Source organism: Mobula hypostoma, chromosome 4, assembly GCF_963921235.1.
Source record: "Mobula hypostoma chromosome 4, sMobHyp1.1, whole genome shotgun sequence".
Taxonomy (NCBI): Eukaryota; Metazoa; Chordata; class Chondrichthyes; order Myliobatiformes; family Myliobatidae; genus Mobula; species Mobula hypostoma.
Window position 1 is genome coordinate 48,559,798 of NC_086100.1, and position 23,560 is coordinate 48,583,357.

Below are 23,560 nucleotides of genomic sequence, written 5' to 3' on the forward strand. Positions count from 1 at the left end.
GGCTCCTGGAACCTCCCGCCCATGATTGGTGCGGGAGTATTCAGGCAGTTTTTGTTAACAAAATTCTCCACTGCTGTCAATGGACCTTCACAACTTTTGGTTGATCGTGGGAGCAAATTAATGCAAAAAGATGCACGTGTGACAGGAAGAGTGCATCATCCTCAGACTATTTAGCTCCTCTGCCAAGCCACCTCCTTCCCCATTTGTGGAAAGATCTGCATTTTCCACATTGGGCATAGTAGTCACCTCAGAATATGCAAAACTGGAACAGAAGCAATGTGTTCCTCACAACTGAGGGGCTGGCTATGAAGAAGGGCATGGCAGTCTCCATGAAAATGCACCGAACTCTGCTTTAATGACCAGGTGGACAGAAAACTTACTGATGTACCACCTTGTGTCCTCTGTGTTGGACTCCACACCACACACTGCTGTTACAATCACAGAACGACCTTGAAGAAATTCCCACAACTCTCCCATCATTTCACCATTTTTGGTACTCATCACCCAATGAGGTGCTGCTTTCACAAAACTCAGTTGCATTATAAACTGCTCCGCTAATGCAGGCAGAAAATGGCTCCAAAAATTCCCAAATCAACAAAAAAAAACATCCTGACTTGCATCAACGTTGGTGGGAGCTCTCTAAATTTTACTACTTCCCCCAGTTGATGATTATTCATGTTGGGCTTCTCCAAATGAGCACAGGTACAAGTGAATCAAAGTACTCATGCATCATGTTCTCAAAGGAGCACCAATTCAGCCGCAGAAGCCATTTGATATTTACTCACTGTTCACTATTTCCCAGGACTGTGTTCATGTCAGGAATCTGCCAAGGATTGCTGGAAGTCTCTGAACCAATATAATGGGAACTGTTTCATCATCTTGCTTCTGGGACAGGATATCCCATCTCAGAAATGAATTTCTATCCCATGAACAGTTCCTTATTCAACTTTCCAGAAAGCCTCATGGAATAAAAACAAACATCTGTGGCTGCAAAGCCATGCATGAAAATTCCTCCCAACAACAGGGGAGTGGCTCAGCAACTGTTCACTGCTTTAATGCAATTTCACCTTGCAGAATGACACGCTGTACTACTTACTAAACTAACAGTAAGTTAAATGACTCCTAAGTGACATTCAGTCATTTACTCAAGTCACAGAGGAGATTTTAGTTTTGTTGCCTGACTTCCAAGACTGTCAAAGAATTTCCTAGAGTGAAGGTTTCAGCTCTGAAAATACCAGAAATAATTGGGGCTGGTGGGGGGGGGGGGGAATTCTTGGTGGAGAAAAGATCCTAAGTCATTTTTGGACCCATCATTTGTGGATAATAAAGAAGCTCTTTATGTTCAGTTTGCTTGAGAAAGATATGTTTGGTAACCAAATGGAAAATAGATAAATAGGGTAGTTGAAGGAGAGTGATGGTATCTCCAGAAATCCATACAAATCAAGTTGGTAATGTTAGGTTCCTTGCTCAATACATGGAGCCTGCTAGTTCCAAAGTGACAAGTAGTTCCAGACCACTGGACTCAACCTGATCATTACTGGACTGACCCAGCTGCCACAAAGTACATCTGGGGAGGTAGATTTTTCATTCATTTTTCAGGATCAAAGAATCACTGGAAAGGCCTGCATATATAGTTCAGGTTTCTTTGTTCTCAAAGCTGGGGGTGAGCTGCCTTCTTCAACCACTTCACTTCCTCTCGTGAATGTCCACAGTGTTGTTGGAGAAGGGGTTCCGGAAATTAGACCTAGCCATGATGAAGAAACAATAATATGCTACCAAGTCTGTATAATGGTCAATGCCGGAGAAGGGAACCTGTGGGTGGCACTTCCATTTGCCTGAAGCCTTTTTCCCTCCTTGTTATAATAGTTGTTGTTTGCTATTGAATTATCCTCTGTGATTACCTGCAGACCATGTCAACTATCATTGTCAGCTTTGCTACCGGGAAACTCAGCCTCATGGAGAAGGAAGCCAGAAAAGCCCACTACACGATGAACCATCGGGTCGCCAAAATATACCAGCTGCGTCAAAAGCTCCAACCCCTGGCTGAACAGTACGGAGGGTGGTGGTCAAGTGAAGAAGGGAAACCACCACTTGCGAACTCCGTAACATCCTCAGAAGTAAAACCAGGTACCAAGAGTAACAGGAGCTGGTAGAGCAGTGCCAGAGATAGGGATGGAGGGCACGATGTGAGCCTATAGAGGTGGGGTGGAGGCTTTAATGGCTTCTCACATTGCAACACCTACTCTCTCCTTGGCATTACAAGGGCTGCAAAGAGAAGAGTCATCAGGACCAAGACAGAGGCTGCTGAGCAAGCCTCCAGGTGGCTATGGATCAAGGGGTGTTACCAGTGGACCAATTCAGCGGGAACACAAACTAGTGTTTGATAAACCCTGGCTGGGTCACCTGGGCAAGGATGTCTCATTTTGAAAGTCCTGAAGCACTCAATGACCCCAGGTTACACGATTGATGAAGTGTCCCAGCACATCCTGGGATGTATCTCAGCATCAGTGTATTTTGTAAATGGAAAAGTGCAGAGGGAGAAAGGGGAAGAATGTTTAGGTGGTAGGTGGGGTGTCAATTAAGCAGGGTCCTTTCTCCTATGTAGTCCCAAGTTTCACAAGTGTTGTGGGAGCAGTATTATATGATTTGTTGGGATATCAGGAAGTGAGTCACTTGTCACAGGAGACCGACCCTCTGAAGTGTTTACTTGAGTATCCGCTGATTATCCCCTATATGTTCATATTGAAGGAATAGACACACTTACTTGTTGGAGATGGACATCGTCGGATGTTTTTAAGTCATAAACATTACTTGTCACTTAACTGCCTATGCCTGAATGTTGTCTAGGTTTTACTGTATGCAGGCTTCGACTGCTTCACTCCATCTGGCGTTCCAAACTGAATTCAACATTGTACTAACATCTCCACTTATGATGTTACTCTGGAAGGAGAAGTTTTTGATGAAGTAGAAGAACACAGTTGAACCCAGACTATGGTCCTGAAGTATGACTGCTCAGATGACCTGGGGGTAGTGTGATGCACCACAACAATCGTCCTCTGTATGAGATATGACACCAAATGTTTCTTGCCTATAGGCCTCAGTTTTGCCAAGGCCGATGCAAGCTCAACTATGAGGCAGTCACTCTCACCTTCCCTCTGGAATTTAACTTTTGCCCATGTTTGAACCAATGCTGTGATGCGAAGTTCTGGCAAACTCAAAATGGGCGTCGATGAACAGATTAACCATTTCATGTCACTGTCAAACCAGACTTTGCCTGACTTGCTAATGATTGAGAGTACACTGATCAGGTAGTAGTTAGCTGGATTGGATTTGTTCTCATCTTTGTGAAGTCATACCTGGGCAATTTTCTACATTGGTGCTAACGTTGTAGCTATACTGGAACAAATTGGCTGCAGATACAGCTAATTCTGTTACACAATCACACACTAATTCTGGCTGTTGACTTTCTGGGAGAGTGGAAACCTGGGGTAATCCAGATTATTGTTGTTTGCTTTGAAAAGCATTAGTGCACCTCCAAACTCATCTTTATACCCAACCTATTTTATGCCGTGGGCCCCTACCATTAACCACGGGGTCTAGGGACCCCAGGTTGGGAACCCCTGATTTAGACCAATACCATTGGAACTGCCTGTAGCTTGCAGGCTCCTGCAATGAAGTTTCTGTTTAAATTAGTGTGAAAATTACTGCACTTCAGAAGGATCTTTTTACATGAAATGGGCATTTGCTTTGGTCACCAGATGGAAGGCCCCTTTCAATATTGGGTTTGTTGCACTAGATTAACAGGAAAGCATAGCAACAGATCTCAACTTCACACACGAAATTCTGGCAATGCTGGAAATCTTGAGCAAAGCACACAAAATGCGGGAGGAACTCAGCAAGTAGGACAGTACATTAACTGTTTATTTCCCTCCATGGATGCTGCTTGACTTAACTGAGTTGCTCCAACATTTGATGCACGTGGCTCAATATCGTGCCTTTTCTGTTTCTTTGATATTGGACGAACTAAGCAGAGGTCACTCCCAGTGTGTGCAAGTTAGGAATTGTTTTGCTTCATTCCTGAAATTGATTCTCAGAAAAGGCAAGAATTAACTTCTTACATTTCTATCATCATTACAGCTGCTTAACCATATTGAATTAGGCTTATTTTTAGCTCAAATAGTAAAGTCCTGCCATAAATAATCTGAACCCACACCAGTCTCACCAGTCATTCGACACCCCATCAAGTAGTCACCAATCGCACCCCAAGCCATTGAGCACCTGATTGAACAGTCTTCCCCGAACAGCAATCACAAGCCAACCTGCCAACTCACTACCACACATTACAGATGGCCAAATCACAACACAACCCCCTTTCTGATCCTTTGGCTTCATCCCCTCTAACAAGCCTCCACATCCCACTCTCCACCCCCTTTATAATCCCAAACCTGACCACGGCACAGACTTTTCATTTTGCACTTTGATCCATTACATTTTCCAATTTGCACCTTGTGAAAGAAAGCCCTAAATTCACATGTCACCAATTCAGTGGCTTCTTGGGCTTTGAGAACTGTAGAATTTCCAAGGAATGGGCCTAAAATTATAATGGTCATTCGTGCATCATGCATCAAATGTTTACTATATGCCTGCAAGCATGAAAAAGATTCTGGACCCTTGGTCTTACAATGCAACAAAACAATGGAGTAACTTAACCATGTTAAAAAATAATTTGTGAAGACAGATTAAAGGCAATTAAGATTTGCTTTGTTCACTGGCATATGAAAAAGATAAGAAAGCTATGCTCAGAGGTGAAAATAATGCACACACAAACAGCCAATTTCCCAGCTAAGTAAGTATGGCAGAAAAACATTCTGATTGTAGGCAAAAGGAGGCCAAGAGAAGAGGTTAAGGCTCTGTGCGAGACCGGGAGAGAAGATAGTCTCCTTGGACTTTCCTGAAATCAATGTCAGATTAAGAGCGAGCTGTTTACAGTGAGTAAATTCAGGAGCTGTTTGATGAACACCAGTAAGCACACTGCCCAAAGCAGCAATACACCTTGATCAGTTAGACATGATCAAGGTAATATGCATACCAGGTAGAATGTTATACATGTCCTTGTTGAAAATGCTACTGCCTTTTAATCACACAAAATAGGACTTGTACATTTGTTGCAACAATTGAGATTGAATCACTGATGCTTTGGGAAGAACTTTATTTACCTTAAACTAAATCACTGGATTACATACTATCTGCTTAATGGCAGATTGTTGCAACATAAGGTGCAAAACATGGAATATATAATTAATGCAGCCTTCTGATATATCAAGCCCAATGTATTAGAAAGCCTCAATTCCTGTTAATTGTATAGTTCTCATTTACCATGAAGTTAATAGTTCCCCAAGGACATTCACCACCTGTCCCCCTCCTGCTTTTCTATTATAAGTGACTTGTGCATTTAATCTTAGAGCCTTGTGGATTATGGCATTAATACACTGCAGGGAAATCTATTCTCTTCTCAGTTTGACTATAGTATTTTTGAAAGAGTCCTTAATCCAAATAAGGTTTAAATAATCTCAATTTTATGTCCTTAATGTACATAATAGGTTAAAATTCGAGACAGAGGATTTAATAATTTTCCAAGGACAACTTCTAACTTCCCAAACAGAATATAATTGACAATAATTCCCCAGCATGTTGAAATGGTACATTCCGATTCCCTTTGCCCTCATGACCCCACCAGTCCAATAGGGAGAGGGAACGAAGATAGCGATGGGACAGGAACTGGTCAATCATTATTTGGACTGACTTTGTTATAAATGACTTTTTCTCTGGTTCTTAAATTATTTGCACTTCTCGTATTATTTATCAAGTTCTGTTCCGAAAATCATGACAGTGGGTGAAGCTTTAGGAAGATCACAGGTGTGAGTGGGATTTGGGGAATGGTAGAAGACTGTATCACTTGTGTTAGCATGCCATTTATTTTCTACCAGTCTGCTGGGCTACTGGAGCCTGCTTTACTTTGCAACATTAACATATTTCATTTTCCTACCTTTTCAACCTCTCTCTGTTAATCAGCATTTCTTTTTCTATTCTTTCTGTTATCTCAATGTTGCTCAATTGTCTCCTTTTTCACCTATGTCACTTCAAGGTCAGTCTACTTGCATGTTTTGTATTTTCCATGTTCTTTCACACTTCCATGTGCTCAGTGCCATTTTAAATGTCGTTTAGTGGTGACATCTTGTTGTTTTGATTTCATGTTGTTAATTCTCGTCATAACTGTTGCTTGACATGCTGGGCATTTGCACGATCTCCTGTTTCTGTTGTAAGAATATTAACTTGAGCCTGGCACTATGGCACCATATCCCAGGAGCAGATTGAAGGGGTGGGATAAGGGAATGAAATGCATGAGCTCATTGTTTTGGTTCTCGAAGTACAGCACAATATACAGTAAGTGCCATTAATGAGAGGAAGCCAAGTTGTAGTAAGTCAAATGCAGAAGCACTAATGGAAAGGAATAATATTTCTTTGTTTTTTTTGGCAAAATACTGGTTTATTTTCTTGATGCATTTTCATGTTCATGTGCACAGATCAAAGATCCAAATCACCATAAGAGAAGAAAGAGCATAGATGACAGTAAATAATTCATTGTGCCTTCTCCTAAAAGACCTGCTGGCAAAGAAATGGGTTTGGTAATAATTAGCTAAATTGTTCGGGCAGTGCATTTGGGAGAAATGTGAATGAATTGCTGGTAGCCATTTTGTATCTCATCAAATCAACATATTAATGTTGCCTCAGATCCTGGATTTTTCACTCTTCGCCTTCTTCTCTCTATTGATTGGATAGGAATATCTCTTTATCCTCTTTATCTCACCTTGAAAGCCCACCTTCATTACCAGGCCATTTGGTCATTCATTGAAATATCAGCTTCTTTGATTCAGCACCTATCTTGTTGTGATTTCATTTCAAACCTCCACTTGAACATCAAAGATGCAATATAAATGCGAGCTATTGTCGCTACTATAGTCTGATTATTTCAAAGTTTTCACGTTGGTCGTTAACCAATACTTTCCTAATCTATCACCATAACCAATCCCAAAAGTTTTAAAATATTAAAAATACTCACCCCATAAATCTGTAAATTAGTGAAGACTAAAATGCCAATGCCTTTCAGAGGAAAAGAGATTTATCAGGTATTTACAAATTAATTTAGATATGCTCATTTATTGATCATTATTGAGTTTATCTGATTGTGAAAATGAGTTTGAAATAAGAGTTCTGAGCTTTTGCACAATATATTAAGATGAAGTGAACACAGCCCTCACTCATTGTTACAATCATATGGAGGTAAGAATGGCCAAGAGAGGGCACTCTCAACAACAGAACTATGTACTAAATCAACTTCTTCAATGATGTGTTATCTACAGTATTTGTTAACAAATATATGTGAAATCCTTTTAGAACTAGCCAGTTACTCATCCATTATGATGTTTACCCCAAAGATCATTCATATTCAAGTGTCATGAGGGAAATTAGAGAAAACAACGTGATTTGCTGAGATCTTATTCAAGAGCAATTACCATCCAGTAGAAATGTCCAAGGGAAGAAGGGTCATTAAAGGATATTAAGATTTGAAATCATAGGCACAACTTCCATGTTAGAATGTAATAAAATTCATGGTTACCTGTAAAAATATGTTCCCTTTCCCACCCTCCCAATTATTTTCTGGTTGTGGACTATTAATAAAAGTGCAATAAATTTATTTCATATGACCCCACAAGAAAATAGCAAATTCTGGGTTCTCCTGTCACTGGTCAGTTATATTCTCGGAATGATTTCTAGTTATTATGAGCATTAGCGAGCATAGTGTAGCTGGCTCAAACCTGCAGGGACTTCTTTTTAATCCTGACACGAGTTGCCACATGTGTTTCTGCCAGGTGCTCCAGTTTCTTTCCTCATCCCAAAGATGTGAATTACCCCTTAGTGTAAGTAAACAGCAAAATAAATCCCAGAAGGAATGGGGTTGATTGATTTGTGAGAAGGAGGTAGTTGCAGTGCTGGCTACAGGGGGAAATGGAAGGTGAATGGGACTGATGGGATTCCTCTGCTGTGAGCCAATGTGGCACCATTGAGCTGAATGTCCTCCATTTGTGATTTTTCTTACATTTTATTAGTTTCCCTCAGTCAGGTTGGTATCTAATTTGCATTATACTGGTGGATTATTTTGGTGAAACCCCTTCCTCTAGTTATCAAGCAAGGTAAGCACTTCCTTAGTGATTTTTATTCAATTTGCTTTAAAATGGGTACTGTGATCTAAACATGCAAGATCTTCAGAGAAAATATCTTTGCAAAACATCCCTGGTTTATCCACAAACATGGTCATGCTCGGCCTATGATTCATCATCTTGTATTTTTCTATCTTCTTAGGGAATTATAAGTAATTATAGTCCCTTCTATTCTTTGATGCAGACTTTTTCAGTTCATTTTCCACTCTGTTGCCAAAAGTTTTGGAGAAAAAGTAGAAAAAATGTGTAAAAATGATTGGAAGAGATTTTTAAAAAAGCAGTACAGGAAATTGAAAGTATTTCAATAGTTCATGCATAATAATTTCAGAGGTGGATTTATGTGTTTAATAAGTTTTATGAGTAGCAATGTAAATATAGCTAAAAAGTAATTGGCTGAAAAAGTGACAAAAATGGATTCCAAACATTCATGGATACAAGGTGTTAAGGAAAGAATGGGTCAGTAAGGGGTGGTTGAAAAATATTGCAACCCTGCAGTAATAGAACGTCCTCAAATAAATTATAGAATCTGCCCACTTAGAATTAAGAAATAATACAATTGTGGTTTCAGTACTTGGGGCTCGTCTATAAACTTATGACTAGCAACAACATTTTCCTGAAGTATTTTAGGATAAATTTCTTAATCAGTATTTTTCTGGTCTAATGATGATAGCAATATCCCTTGAGTTAATTCTGGCTATGTGGAGCATTCATGAAGGACCATCCAGGAGATAGTGACCAGAAAATCATCAGCTTTGGAATAGCCATGCTAAATGATACAGACCACTTCAAAAAAAAACATTTTCAATGAGATGAAAAAAAATTTGGTTCAGTTAAATTGGAATGGAAGCCCAGCAAGAAAAACTGTGTTTGAACATTGGAAAAGGTTTATGGAAATAAATTAAAGCCAGAGTTTCATGAATGACCAAAAAGATCAAACAGAAAAGAGAAAAGAAAAAGAATATGACAGATGCCAAGTTGGTATGCAAGTGAGAATCAGACTGATTGTAGACAGTTCAGAGTTACAGTGTCCTAGTGAAGGACAGCACAGAAACAGGCCCTTCAGCCCATCTAGGTAATGCTGAAACCACTTAAACAGCCTACTGTGGATGTTTAAAAAGAGAGAGGAGAAAGAGAAGACTGGCAAACATAAAAATATTCCGTACTCATGAGAAGAGAAAAATAGTTGAAGAGAAGAGCTGCCACTGCTCAGGGAGGTAGAGGGCATGTTTAGGTCTTCTTCTTCATGTGCCTTGCGCGTTACATGCTTGGGCGATCATGGCTCTCCACATCGAACGATCCCTCGCAGTGTCAATGATATCTCGCACACTTAGATCTGTTAGTACTTTCACAGTGTCCATATATTTTCTTCTTTGCCTTCCTCTACCGCGTTTCCCAGGCATACGGCCTTGTAATGTGAGGTATTCTATTTCTCCCTTTCTGATGACATGGCCCAGGAATTTAAGTTTCCTCTTATTTAATGTCCTCATTAAAGATCTTTTTATATGGGCACGTTGGAGTACTGTCTCATTAGTTACCCTATCTCTATATGATATTTTCAGCATTCTTCTAAGAAACCACATGTCTGTTGCTTCTAAGTTTCTTTGGAGTTTCTGGTGTTATAGTCCATATTTTGGAAGCATACAGCAAGATTAACCAGATGTAACATTTTAGTAGCCTAAACCTTGTTGTCATAGAAATGTGTCCGTGGTAAAAATGGGTTTCATTTTTTAGAAACACACATAAAAGTTGCTGGTGAACGCAGCAGGCCAGGCAGCATCTCTAGGAAGAGGTGCAGTCGACGTTTCAGGCTGAGACCCTTGGGGTCTTCCCAGAGATGCTGCCTGGCCTGCTGCGTTCACCAGCAACATTTATGTGCGTTGCTTGAATTTCCAGCATCTGCAGAATTCCTGTTGTTTTCATTTTTTAGAAGTTGGTTTTGGCAATGGCAATTCTTCTTTTTATTTCTACTTCACTTCTAGCATCTTGTGATATAAAGCTACCAAGGTAATTAAAGCTGGTCTTTTGTTCAATCTCTGGTTACCGATGTACAATTGGCAGTTGGGAGTATCCTGCTGTTTTGATATTACCATAGATTTGTTTTTTTTTACAGTTGACGGTTAGACCAAAATCTGCACTTGTTTGTACTACTTTGTCTAGGAGGATTTGTAGGTCTCCTGCAGCACTTGCTATTAGGGTGGTATCGTCTGCATATCTTATATTGTTGATGTTAACACCATCAATTTTTATCCCATCTAGGTCTTCTATTTCTCTGAGAATCATTTCACTATAGATATTAAATAACTCTGGTGAGGCAATGCATCCCTGTCTAACTCCTCTTTGAATTTTAGTCCAACTGCTTATATTATCATCAACTTTTACTGCCGCTGTTTGATTCCAGTATAAATTTGGAAGCAGTTGTTGGTCCCTTCCATCAATGTTTAGTTTAGCGATAATTTGAAATAATTTTTCATGTTGCACTTTGTCAAATGCTTTAGTGAAATCAATAAAACATAAAAAGACTCATTCTGATATTTAATTGCCCTTTCTGAAAGCATTCGTAGTATGAAAATTGCGTTCCTAGGTCCTCTATCCTCAATAAACCCGTATTGCAGTTTAGAAGTTTCTGGACTCAACTTGTTTTTAATTCGACTCAGAAAAAACTCTCAATAAAATCTTTACTATGTGACTCATAAGTCCTGACGAAGGGTCTCAGCCTGAAACGTCGATTGCACCTCTTCCTAGAGATGCTGCCTGGCCTCCTGCGTTCACCAGCAACTTTTATGTGTGTTGCTTGAATTTCCAGCATCTGCAGAATTCCTGTTGTTTGCGTTTTTAAACACCTATTTGGGACAGATTTAAACATGCTATACAGCAATCAGAAGAGTAGGTAATCCCAGTACAAGAAATCCAACACATCAACAAGCGGTGGATAACCCAAGAAATTCTAGATCTGATGGAACAAAGAGGGTTAATGAAGAACGATGAAGTGCAATACAGACAGCTAGACAGACAGACCAGACAATTGTGCAATATTGCAAAGGAAGAATGGCTGTATCAAAAATGCAATGAAGCAGAAGGCCATATTAATAACAGCGAAGAAATGCACAAGAAAATTAAGGAAATTACTGGAATTAAGAAAACCTCCTCTACAGGATGCATAAGATCAGCAGACGGATCCATACTAACAGAGCCAGATAAAGTATGTGAGAGGTGGATTCAGTATATAGAGCAGCTTTTTGAAGATAATAGAGGGGAACCCCCAGCTATTAAACACCCTAATTCTGGCCCACCCCAAGAAATAACTAAAGCAATGAAAGGCATTTTTAGGTACTGATTGAATTAGTTAATGAAGGAAGAAGATGTTCCTACAGTCTTAGCAAGGAATGCCTCACTTACTTCAGAATGTTTATGATGGCAATGCAAATAGATTACATTTAAGGACTGTTGTGACCATGTCATGTGTCTGATAACATGAATCATTGTAATAAAATCGGAAACAAATTTGTTTCTGTCTGTAATATAAAATCTCAATCGATAAAGGCCAACGTTTTGAAGATGAACTAATTAAAACAGGAATGAGGTTTTTCAGCCCCATGAGTGTAGAAACTGGATTTCACAAAATTTTGGTGGATTAAATAGGCACTGCATTTTACCTAGCTCTGGGTCAGATGTTAACAAAATAATTGTGAAAATCAGATGTATGGTGGATGGAAAACAGGGAAGGATAAGGCTGCATCACTACCGTATGGAAACTCCAATGCCCTTGTATGGAAACTACTACAAAAAGTAATGGTCCATCGTGGGTAAAGCCCTCCCCACCATTGAGCACATCAACGCCAAGTGTTGTCGCAGGAAACCAACATCCATCAAAGGGACCCCCACCACCCAGGACATGCTCTCTTCTCGCTGCTGCCATGAGGAAGAAGGTCCAGGAGCCTCAGCACCCACACCAGCAGGATAAGAGACAGCAATTACACCTCAACCATCAGGCTTTCGAACCAAAGGGGATAGCTTCACTCAAATTCACTTGCCCCGTCATTGAAATGTTCCCACAACCTATGGACTCACTTTGAAAGACTCTTCATCTTGTTCTTGATATTTATTGTTTATTTATTTATTATTATTATTTCTTTATTTTTGTACAGTTTGTTGTCTTTTGCACACTGGTTGAACAGGAGACAAATGGTCTTCCATTGATTCTATCATGGTTATTATTATATTATGGATTTATTGAGTATGCCTGCAAGAAAATGAATGTCAGGGTTGTATATCATAACATCTATGTATTCTGATATGAAATTCACTTTGAATCTTGAACTTTGGAATTCTGTGAAGCACCTGGAGCTTCAAAGTTGGTGCCTCAAAAAAGGCCTCATTTTTCGTCAAGGACCCTCCCCATCTGGGACATGCCTTTTTCTCATTACTGCCATCAAGGAGGAGCTACAGGAGCCCGAAGCCTCACACTCAAAGTTTCAAGAACAGCTTCTTCCCCTCTGCCATCAGATTTCTGAATGATCCCTGAAATCATGAACACAAGTTCACTATCTCCCTTTTGCACGATTTATTTAATCTTTGGATTTAACAGATAGCAATTTTTGTCTTGCATTGTACTGCTGCCATAAAACAATAAATTTCATGACATACGTCACTGATAATAAAGCTGATTCTGACTCTATAGACAATGTTATTGTGTTAAAAGCACAATATGATTGTAGCTTGCATTATAGTAAGTACTGAGATTCTAAAGATAGAAAACAAAGTAATGTTGTACTGCAGCACTGAGTAAATTTTAAATTCTGTGTGAAGGCAGCTACTAGCAACGTACCAACCTTCATAATTTTTTTAAATTTCCACACCTTTGTTAACTTAGAACTGTATGTCCAGATTTGCTATATGTTTAAATGATAGCTAATATTTGTTGGACACTATTTTATACAATTGTGCATCAAATTTTTCCTGGGGTTTTCACCATTTATACTGGCACACAAGTATTTATTGTGTGAAAATTGATGGACGGGCTTTCAGTGGTTGATACCACCTAATTTGTTTATTGACTTCTGTAACTGCAAATTCAAGACTGTGTCAATTTTAATTGGTAGGAAAACAGGGAAAAGGAATATATTTAGTTCCAAGAGGGGAAAAAAATCAATTGTTTTAATTTAAAGCAGCAGTAAAAGTCATCCTTATGGAAGACTGGATAGGTGATATTTACTGGGAATTGTTAATGAGAGTACATAAATGCTCTTGCTACAGACTCTTATATTGCATTTCTAGATAATAGGCTCACAGAAACTCTTGCCAATTACAGGAAATTCCCTATGTTCTCCAACAATCTGTGAAACTACTATAGGAAAGTCACCGCTGGATAGAAAATAAGTGCTGTGGGAATGTACAATCACAATTGCTGGCCTGTTTCTGAAGTTCTAATAAATTGATGACAAAGACCACCTTTCAACAAGTTGGTTCAATAGGCTGTCTCAGAATAAAAAAAACATCCAATCCTAACTAACTGAACAAAGTTCATCATCTGAGAAATAGCCTCAGTTTGACCAAATCATATTAAACGGAAAATTGATTGATTAACATGTAGAAAGGTTTAGAAACTCAGCCCTCTTATGTTTGCTTTTCATGAACAGACAATATAAAGTAAGTATTTTGCAGCTTTCCTTTTGAAGTATTGCCTATGGCAAATTGGACCAGATATTGGATTCATACTAAACCAGGTGCCATTTTCCTATTGTATCAATGGAAATTGGTTAAAAGGGACACGCCAACAACCTTTGTTTTTACTAATCAATTGTTTTATTTTCTGTTCTGACCCACCGCAAGTTTTTGTTTGGTATTTCAGGCTTGCCTGCTTGTGCTTGAATTCGGTAGATATCCTTGGGGAAAGGTTGGAATTTGCTGTGTTAGGTTTTTTTTAATTAATGTTTTTATAAGTTTCTACAATGCAACAACAAAAAAAACAGTAAAAAAAAGAGGTTTATACAGTGCAAAACAAACATATCAAATGTACAGTTCATAACAGTTAAGGAAAAGCACCCATAGTAGAATTGTATAAAGTTAGTTACCACCCCACCCTCCCACTACCCAACTCCAAGCCAACCTTATGATATATAGAAAAGTTAATCAGTACTTCTATCACCACAGAGCTGTATTTATAAAATGAAGGTATATTGCCTGCTATCTGAGCTATAATATGTTTACACATCAAAAAAAAACCCCGTAAATCTTAACCGAAAGAAGCTGGAAAGATCCATCAGAGTGTTCTTCGTATAGGCTGGTTTCTTTGCTAAATGTTGATGTTAAAATTTTGGCTAAAGTTTTGGCTCGCAGATTAGAGAACATTCTACCCTTAATTATTTCTGAAGACCAAACTGTTTTTTCGTCTCCCTTTTTTTAATATACAGTGTCTATTTACTATCTTATACTCACCTTCAGCTGGGATTCCTGAATGTGTCATTTCTCTAGACGCGAAGAAAGCATTTGATCGTGTGGAGTGGTATTATCTTTTTGCGGTTTTAGAAAAATTTGATTTTGGATGAAGTTTTATTACATGGATTGAATTGTTATATTCACACCCCACTGCTTCTGTCTTGACCAACTCTCAGCAATCCCAGCCTTTCAACCTTAAACATGGCACCTGGCAAGGGTGCCCTTTAAGTCCCTCACTTTTTGATCTGGCCATAGAGCCATTGGCGATTGCGTTTCGTAGCTGTGCTGAATTGACGGGGATTTGGAGGGGGGGGGTGTTGAGCACAAAGTCTCTCTTTATGCTGATGATCTTTTACTTTTTATATCAAATCCGACTCCCTCCTTATCCCCAACGTTTTCACTCATAAACAAATTTAGCCAGCTTTCCGGGTAGAAACTTAATTTACATAAGAGCAAACTCTTTCCAATAAACAGAGAAGCACAAATATTAGAATTTCATAACCTCCCTTTTCAAGTAGTAAATAATCAAGTCACTTACCTTGGCATTACAGTAACCAAGGGTTTATTTTGGAGAAAATTTCACCAATCTTTTAAATCATACAAAACAACCTTTTATATCTCCCTTCTTAAATCAAGGAGCCATGTACCTGTTTTCACTGGAGGAGCCATGTATCTGTTTTCACTGGAGGAGCCATGTATCTATTTTCACTGGAGGAGACACGTACCTGTTTTCACTGGAGGAGCCATGTATCTGTTTTCACTGGAGGAGCCATGTATCTATTTTCACTGGAGGAGCCACGTACCTGTTTTCACTGGAGGAGCCACGTATCTGTTTTCGATCTGCATAGTATTCTGTGTTGCACATTTATTATGTTTATTATGGTAGTTAGTCACATGGATGGGGGTGTGGCAAAGGCGTATGGTTTAGTTATGTAATTGTGCTTTGTTTTCAGAAGTTTAGTTTAGTACAGGAGCCTGATCGATGTCATATCTTTGTTGACTGCTTAACTTACACTTAATTATGCTTAACTTGGTTTAATTATATTTGAAATCGCTTAACTCTACTTAATTTTGATTAAGTCTGCTTAAGTACATTTAATGTAGCTAGTTTTAGTTTCAGAAATTGCATTGCTTCAAGATTGAATGTTTTGCTAGTTGCTAATAAAGGATCGAATACATTTCTTCGACTTGGTGGAATATTATGATTGGATTGATCAGTGGGCATATCAAACAAGGATAACAATCCGTGGGGGTTGCCAGCAGCAGCATTGTTTTGGTAGTGTTTGTTCTACAGTCATCATGCATGTAGTGGTTTGCCTATCCCAGCATGTGAAGCCAGACTCTGGTGGATTGAGCGGACGAGACCAATGGAAGGTCCAACGGTCAAGAAGGTGGTTTCTGCAAGCATCGTGGAACGTGTAGAACAGGACAAGACACAGCAGGTGTCCTGGTCATCCACTACGCCTCATCCCATCTCCAGCCGTCTCGTCTCTCTCTTGCCACTGGATCCAGATGGTAATTGGGAAGAGAGAGTGAGGCTGACGCTGCACAACTCTCCCTCACTTAAATCCAAATCTCGTGCTAGTCTCGACACCATCGTAATGGTGTTGAGGACGTCGACGATGGACGAACTCAATGCAGTGGTTGCTCCGTGTTTTCAAGGCTTTCCTTTAGCGCCTGTTTTATATTTCATAAATCTGCTCCAGTAATTTTAATGTGCTAAAATCTTATTGTCACGGCCCCAAGCATTTGATATTGAATCTGCACATTGATATCTTCAGGATGCTTCTATCTGTGGGCCCATCTGTGAGCCGGTGATAATTGTGATATCAGAAATGGTATGTCTTCCCTATGTATTGGAGGGGATATTTATCTGGGTACATATACTGGTGCTGATGCCTTTGTCACAATTCCTTTCCTGTCATTATGCTCTCCACTACATGTCTGTAGACGTTTGTCAAGGTTTTAGATTTCATGCAACATCTTCGCCAACTCCTAAGGAAGTAGGGGTATTGCCATGCTTTCTTCATTATCCCACTTACATGCTGGGCCAGGGACAGATACTTCAAATAATATCATCGAGGAATTTAAGATGGCTGACCCTCTGCACCTATGATCCTCCAATGAGGAGGGGCTCCTGGACATCTGGTTTCCTCCTCTTGAAGTGAGCAATCAGCTCCTTGGTCCTGCTAACATTGAATGAGAGCTGTTGTTGTGGCACCACAGCCAGATTTTCAATTACCCTCCTACAGTATATGTTGGCTGCATCACCATTGTATGGAACCTTCAATGCCCTTGTAAGGAAACTACTACTACTTTGGTTAGGCCTATATCAGTAATGTCATCAGAAAACTTGAATATGCATTGGAGCTACGCTTAGCCGCACTGTCATGAGTGTAAAGCAAGTAGAGCAAGGGACTAAGCCTTGAGGTGCTGATGAAGAGCATGGAAGAGATGTTGTTGCGAATCCAAACTGACTGGGGTCTGCAAGTGAAGAAATCAAGAATCCCACTGCACAAAGGTATTGAGGCCAGGGGTTTGAAGCTTACTGACTAGCTTTGAGGGAATGATGGTATTGAATGTTGAGCTGTAGTTGATAAATAACATCCTGATGTACGCACCTTTGCTGTCCAGAAGTTTCAGGGTTGAGTGAAGAGCCAATGAGATAACATCTGCTGTGGACCTATTAGTTCCAGTAGGCAAATTGGTGCGGATCCAAGTCTTTTCTCAGGCAGCAGTTGGTATGTCTCATCACCAACCTCTCAAAACACTTCATCACAGTGGATGTAATTGCTACTGAATGATAGTCATTGAGGCAGATTACCATGCTCTTCTTAGACGCTGGTGTAATTGAAGCCTGCTTGAAGCAGGTGGGTACCTCAGACTGCCAAAGCAAGAGTTTAAAGATCTGAGTGAAAAATCCAGCCAGTTGATCAGCACAGGTCTTTAGTACTTGGCCAGAACCTGGGCTGGATGATTTTCGTGGGTTCACACTCCTGAAGGCTGCTCACATGTCAGCCTGGTGACATGAACATCGATTCACCATTTCCCAACCCCTTTTCCCTCTCTCACCTTATCTCCTTGCCTGCCCATCGCCTCCGTCTTGCACTCCTCCGCCCCCCTTTTCTTTCTTCCATGGCCTTCAGTCCTTTCCTATCAGATTCCCCCTTCTCAGGGGGGCATCAAGTGATGACGTGGGATTGAGACGTGTAAATCCAGCTCTCCCGTAAAAAATCAGTAAAGTACCGTTTAAACAACGTAAAGTTAATGAATACTTTCCGAAAACTACTTATAAACTTCGTAAGACTACTCTACGATATGCCTCGTAACCCACAACAGAAGAAATCTGTTGTTGTGAAGTCGCAGCGAGATGGGAAGAAAAAAGGGCCCACTGCAGCGATGGAGCCTCGAATTCAGCTTGGATCTCCTTCGGAGGAGATGCGCTCTATCTCCGCTGGAGAACAGGGAGCAATGGCGGCCATAGCGGTCTCTCGGAAGAAGGTGCCGGAAATGCGCATGCGCAAATTGACACAACTTAAACTACAAGAACCAACGGCCACTGCAAGTGAAAGTGACTCAGAGTCAGAATCGGATACCGCAGAGAATACAGATGAAGGAGAGGAGGAAGAACTGGAAGAGACTGGAAGTAAAGGAGACGACGGAGACATAAGACAGGCTTTATTGCAATTAACGGCTGAAATAAGAAAATTAAGAACAGAACTTAGAAGGGGGAATCTGATAGCTATGATAAAGCTATGAAAAGACAGGATAAAATGGATAAGAAACTTCAGAAGATGGAAAGAACAATGGAGCATATTAACGATAGAGTGGAAAAAACAGAAAATAATGTGCTCGTCTGGAACACGGAAAGAAATCGACTCTTGGAAAAAGTGGACGTGTTGGAAAATTTTAGTTGGTCTTAAAGAAGGTATAGAGGGAGATAATCCAATAGAATTTTTTCAAAGATGGAACCCGAAAACCTTGCAAATGAAAGAGGAAGACTGATCAATTGAAATTGAGCGGGCACATAGAGCTCTAAGACCAAAACCACAAGATGACCAATATCCACGATCAATTTTAATAAAATTCTTAAGATTTCAAGACAAAGAAAGGATTCTACGGGTGGCTGCCCAAGCTGCCAAGAAGAGAAAAGGGCCACTGATGATAGAAAGGAAGAAAATTTTTTTCTACCCTGACATAAGTTATGAACTTTTGAAGAAAAGGAAGAAATTTAATCCAGTGAAAAAAGCCCTATGGGATCACAGTTATCAATTTATATTGCGTTATCCTGCAGCCTTGAAGATTTTTTTGACCGGTGGAGAAAAAAGATTTTTTGATGATTACCGGAAAGCGGAGGAGTTTGTGCGAGATTCTTTGAATATTCACAAGAACAAACCCAGGGGAGTGAGATGGATTGAAGATGAAGACTGGATTAAGGAATAGGCCTGTTGGATTTTTAGGCAGATGAATATATAAATATATTATTAGTTATATGAGGGAGGGGAAGAAAGGTTAAAATTTGAGGAATACTAGCTGGGAATAATGACATTAATTTCTCTTTTATATATATACAATTTTTTGTTACGGGGGAGCTGGAAGAAACACTGACCAATTGCTACGTTATTCATGTGTGCAAACGTGGCAATAGCCACGACCCGCAGAATGGAGGGGGGTAGTGTTGTGTATCTTTTCATTCACAACATTAGTGGGGGGGTATTTTGTTTTTTCTTTTTTTGTATCTCATCTCTTTTTTTTTGCCTGGATGATTGAGAGGGAAACACATAGCAACATGGTGAATTTCAAAGAGATTCCCCAGGGAACTATGAGAGTTGAGAAGCTAAGTAATGTTTTAGATATGATAAAGATCTTGGTTCCTTGGGGAAAGTAACAAATATATAGTACACTTATTTTTAATCCCATGGAGCATGTGGAAACCTTCCAATATTCAGGCGGTCCTTTTTTTTCTCTTTTTTTTCTTTTCTCTTTAGGTAGTAGTATATATCGGGGGGGAGGGTTAAGGGGAGGGGGGAGGGTATGTATTTTTTTCTTGTATTTACTTTGAAAACTCAGTAAAAATTATGTTAAAAAAAAGATTCCCCCTTCTCCATCCCTGTATCCTTTTCACCAATCAACTTCCCAGCTCGTTACTTCACCCCTCTCCATCCCAGTTTCACCTATCACTTTGAGTTTCTCTCTCCTCTTGCCCCATCCTTTTAAATCTACCTCTTATCTTTTTTCTCCAGTCCTGCTGAAGGGTCTCAGCCAAAAACATCGACTGTACTTATTTCCATAGATGCTGCCTGGCCAGCTGAGTTCCTCCAGCATTTTGTGTGTGTTGGTTGAGGTCCCCATGTATGATTTGAAATGTGTCAGGATGGATTATTTCTTGTTTGGAGATGGCATCATGCAGTACCTCAAGGTCTTGATTATAGTTGACCACTGGTGGCATGTATACTCTGGACAGGACTATGGAGAATAACTCTCGAGGCAAATAGAACAGATGGTATTTGACTGTTAGGTGTTCAAGGTAAGGAACACGATTTTGACAAATCCTCAAATTCAGAGCACCACCATCATGAAACACACTCCTCCACCTTTTCCCTTTTCCAAATGAGCAGTTTGATCCTTGCTGTAAATCGAGAAGCCTTCAGGTCTAATCACTGTATCTGGCGTGATCGCTGAATTTTGTATTTATTGTAGCTGATTTTTTTTTTGTCTTGTACTGTACTGCTGCCATAGGACAACAAAATTCGTGACATATGTCTATGATAATAAACCTGAATCTGATTCATATAAGTGTTATCAACCAAAAATTTAATTCCATGTCATATTATAGGTTGTTGATTTTAAGGAATGAGTTCAAAGTTCAAAGTAAATTTATTATCAAAGTAAGTAAGTCATATATATTACCCCGATATTGACTTACTTGCAGTCATTCACAGTAGAGCAAAAAAGTACCCAATAGAATCAATAAAAGAAACCATACACAAAGCTTGACAAGAAACTAATGTGGAAAAGAAGACAAACTATGCAAATACATAAAAAAAATAAATAAATAGAAAGATAAATTAAAAAATACTGAGAACTTGAGTTGTAGAGTCCATGAAAGTGCATCCATTGGTTGTGCTCAATGGATCAGTTCAGTGTTGTGGTGAGTGAAGTTAGATAGATAGATAGATATACTTTATTAATCCTGAGCGAAATTTGGTTTCATTACAGCCGCAAGAATAGAGCGTAAATATAGCAGTACAAAAACCCCCAACAATCAAACAACAAAATGCAAACTATGCCAGATGGAAATAAGTCCAGGACCAGCCTATTGGCTCAGGGTGTCTGACCCTCCACGGGAGGAACTGCACATTCGATTGCCACAGGCAGGAACGACCTCCCGTGCCGCCAAGTGTTGTATCACGGTGGAATGTGGCCGAAGTCCAACAGTAAAAAGTTTAATATCCAGTCTGCAAACACGTTCCTCGATCATAATATGCCCCGGATTGCACCATCTGATGTTAACCAGATCAGTAAGCACCCAACTCCTTTACGCTTACCGCTCTCAGTGCACTTCCGGTCAGCTGGAACGGTATTACCCACCGAACTCCTCTTCTCCAAAAGTCTCTGTTGTCTCGACCCAGTCCTCTTTCCTCGTCTATGTGATCCCCCTCTGCATCCTCTGTGTGTTTTCCTCCGGATTTCAGCAAGGGTGTCCGCCGCTCTGCTCGCTAAACCGACCGGTATTTACTGGTCCGTGGAATACACAATGCGACCTTGCTTCTGTCCCGCGTGTCGGGATGTAACCATTTACAGCACTAAAGAAAATCCAAATAAAGCTCTCTCACCAGCATGTTAGAGAGGGTGCAGCTTCGACGTGTTACCGTGAAAAAAAAATACAAAAAAATAACGTAAATTAAAAAGTGAGTTATCCACACTGGTTCAGGAGCCTCATGGTTGAAGGGTAGTAACTGTTCCTGAACCTGGTGATGTGTTACCTAAGGCCCCTGTACCTCTTTCCCGATGGTAGCACCAAGAAGAGTGCACAGCCAGGATGGTGGGGTCCGAGACGATAAAAGCTGTTTTCTGGTGGCAGTGCTCCTTGGAGTTGGGCTCAGTGAAAGGGAGCACTTTTACTATGATGGATTGTACTTTTCCATTCTTGCGCACTGGCATTTCCATTGTCAGACCAGGATTCAACCAGCCAGGATACTCACCACTCTGCATCTATAGAAGTTTCTCAAAATTTTAGATGACATGTTGAATCCACACAAGCTTCTAAGGAAGTAGAGACAATGCCATGCCTTCTTTGAAATGGTCCTTGCCCCTAGTCCTAGGACAGATCCCCTGATATGATCATTTCAAGGAAATTAAATTGGTAAAGGAAATATAAAATTTTAGAGCTAAACAACAAAACATACAACTTTCAATTGTGGAACAGTGAAAATCAGGGATTCTTAAGAAGTTGGAATTGGATGAACACAAAAAAACTGAGAGCATTGTTGGACCTGCTGAGGTTAAACAGATAGGGACACAATGCAATTAAGAAATATTAACTCATCAAGTGAGGATTTTAAAATCGAGTGTTCAAAATACATTGTAAAAGTTATTTCAATAGTTTTTTTTTGTTTTAGATACCATAGATACCAAAGTAGTCCCAATGTAGCAACCAATACATATGTACATTTATAGTGTGAGCTTCAGTGGCTATCACATTGGCAAAGACATCACCAACAAACGAATGAAGAGTCGGCAGATAATGATTTAAGTGAATGTGTATTTCTGATACATCTTAAAGCTTCCGAACTGGAACCCCATGCTGCTTCTACCACCTTTGCTGAACTTGTCACAGATGAATATTCATGCTGCAGAAACAACAACCATCCCCACGAGCCCTATTGAAAGAGATTATCAACTACTTGCAGGTTGGTGGCTGGATGATATTTACTGGCGGGTTGCTACATTTTACAAAGTATCACATTTTCATGAGTTAATTAACGTTTATCAATTGTACAGGCCTGAAGGCAAGAAGTGAAAGATTGCCCTAATTTCAAGACTACTACACAATTTAGTTGCTCTAGGTAATAGGCACATAATTACAACATGAAAGGGGAAATAAGTATTAAGATGTGAAGAGACCCATAGTGCTGGAGTAGCGAGTGACACCACTATCCACTGTTCAGTTGATTGAATATTGTATTGCTCAACAACTTGCACCATTTGGCACTTGTGTCCATTATATTTCTAGTCTAATTTGCTGTGGGATCATTGACCCCTTTTTACTATTTCAAGCAAGAGAAAATCTGCAGATGCTGGAACTCCGAGCAACGCACACAAAATGCTGGAGGAACTCAGCAGGCCAGGCAGCATCTGTGGAAAAGAGAACAGATGACGTTTCGGGCTGAGATCCTTCATCAGGACTGGAGACAAAAAGAGGAGTAGAGTTAAAAGGTGGGGGCAGGGGAGAGAGAAACACAAGGTGATAGGTGAAACCGGGAGAGGGAGGGGTGAAGTAAAGAACCGGGAAGTTGATTGGTGAAAGAGACACAGGGCTGGAGAAGGGGGAATCTGATAGGAGAGGATAGAAGGCTGTGGAAGAAAGAAAAAGTTGGGTGGAACACCAGAGGGAGGCAATGGGCAGGCAAGGAGATAAGGTGAGAGAGGGAAATGGGAATGGGGAATGGTGAAGGAGGGGGGCCGCTACTGGAAGTTTGAGTAATCGATGTTCATGCCATCAGGTCAGAGGCTACCCAGATGGAATAAAAGGTGTTGTTCCTCCAACCTAAGTGTGGCCTCATCATGGGAGTGGAGGAGGCTATGGAACAACACCTTTTATTCCATCTGGGTAGCCTCTGACC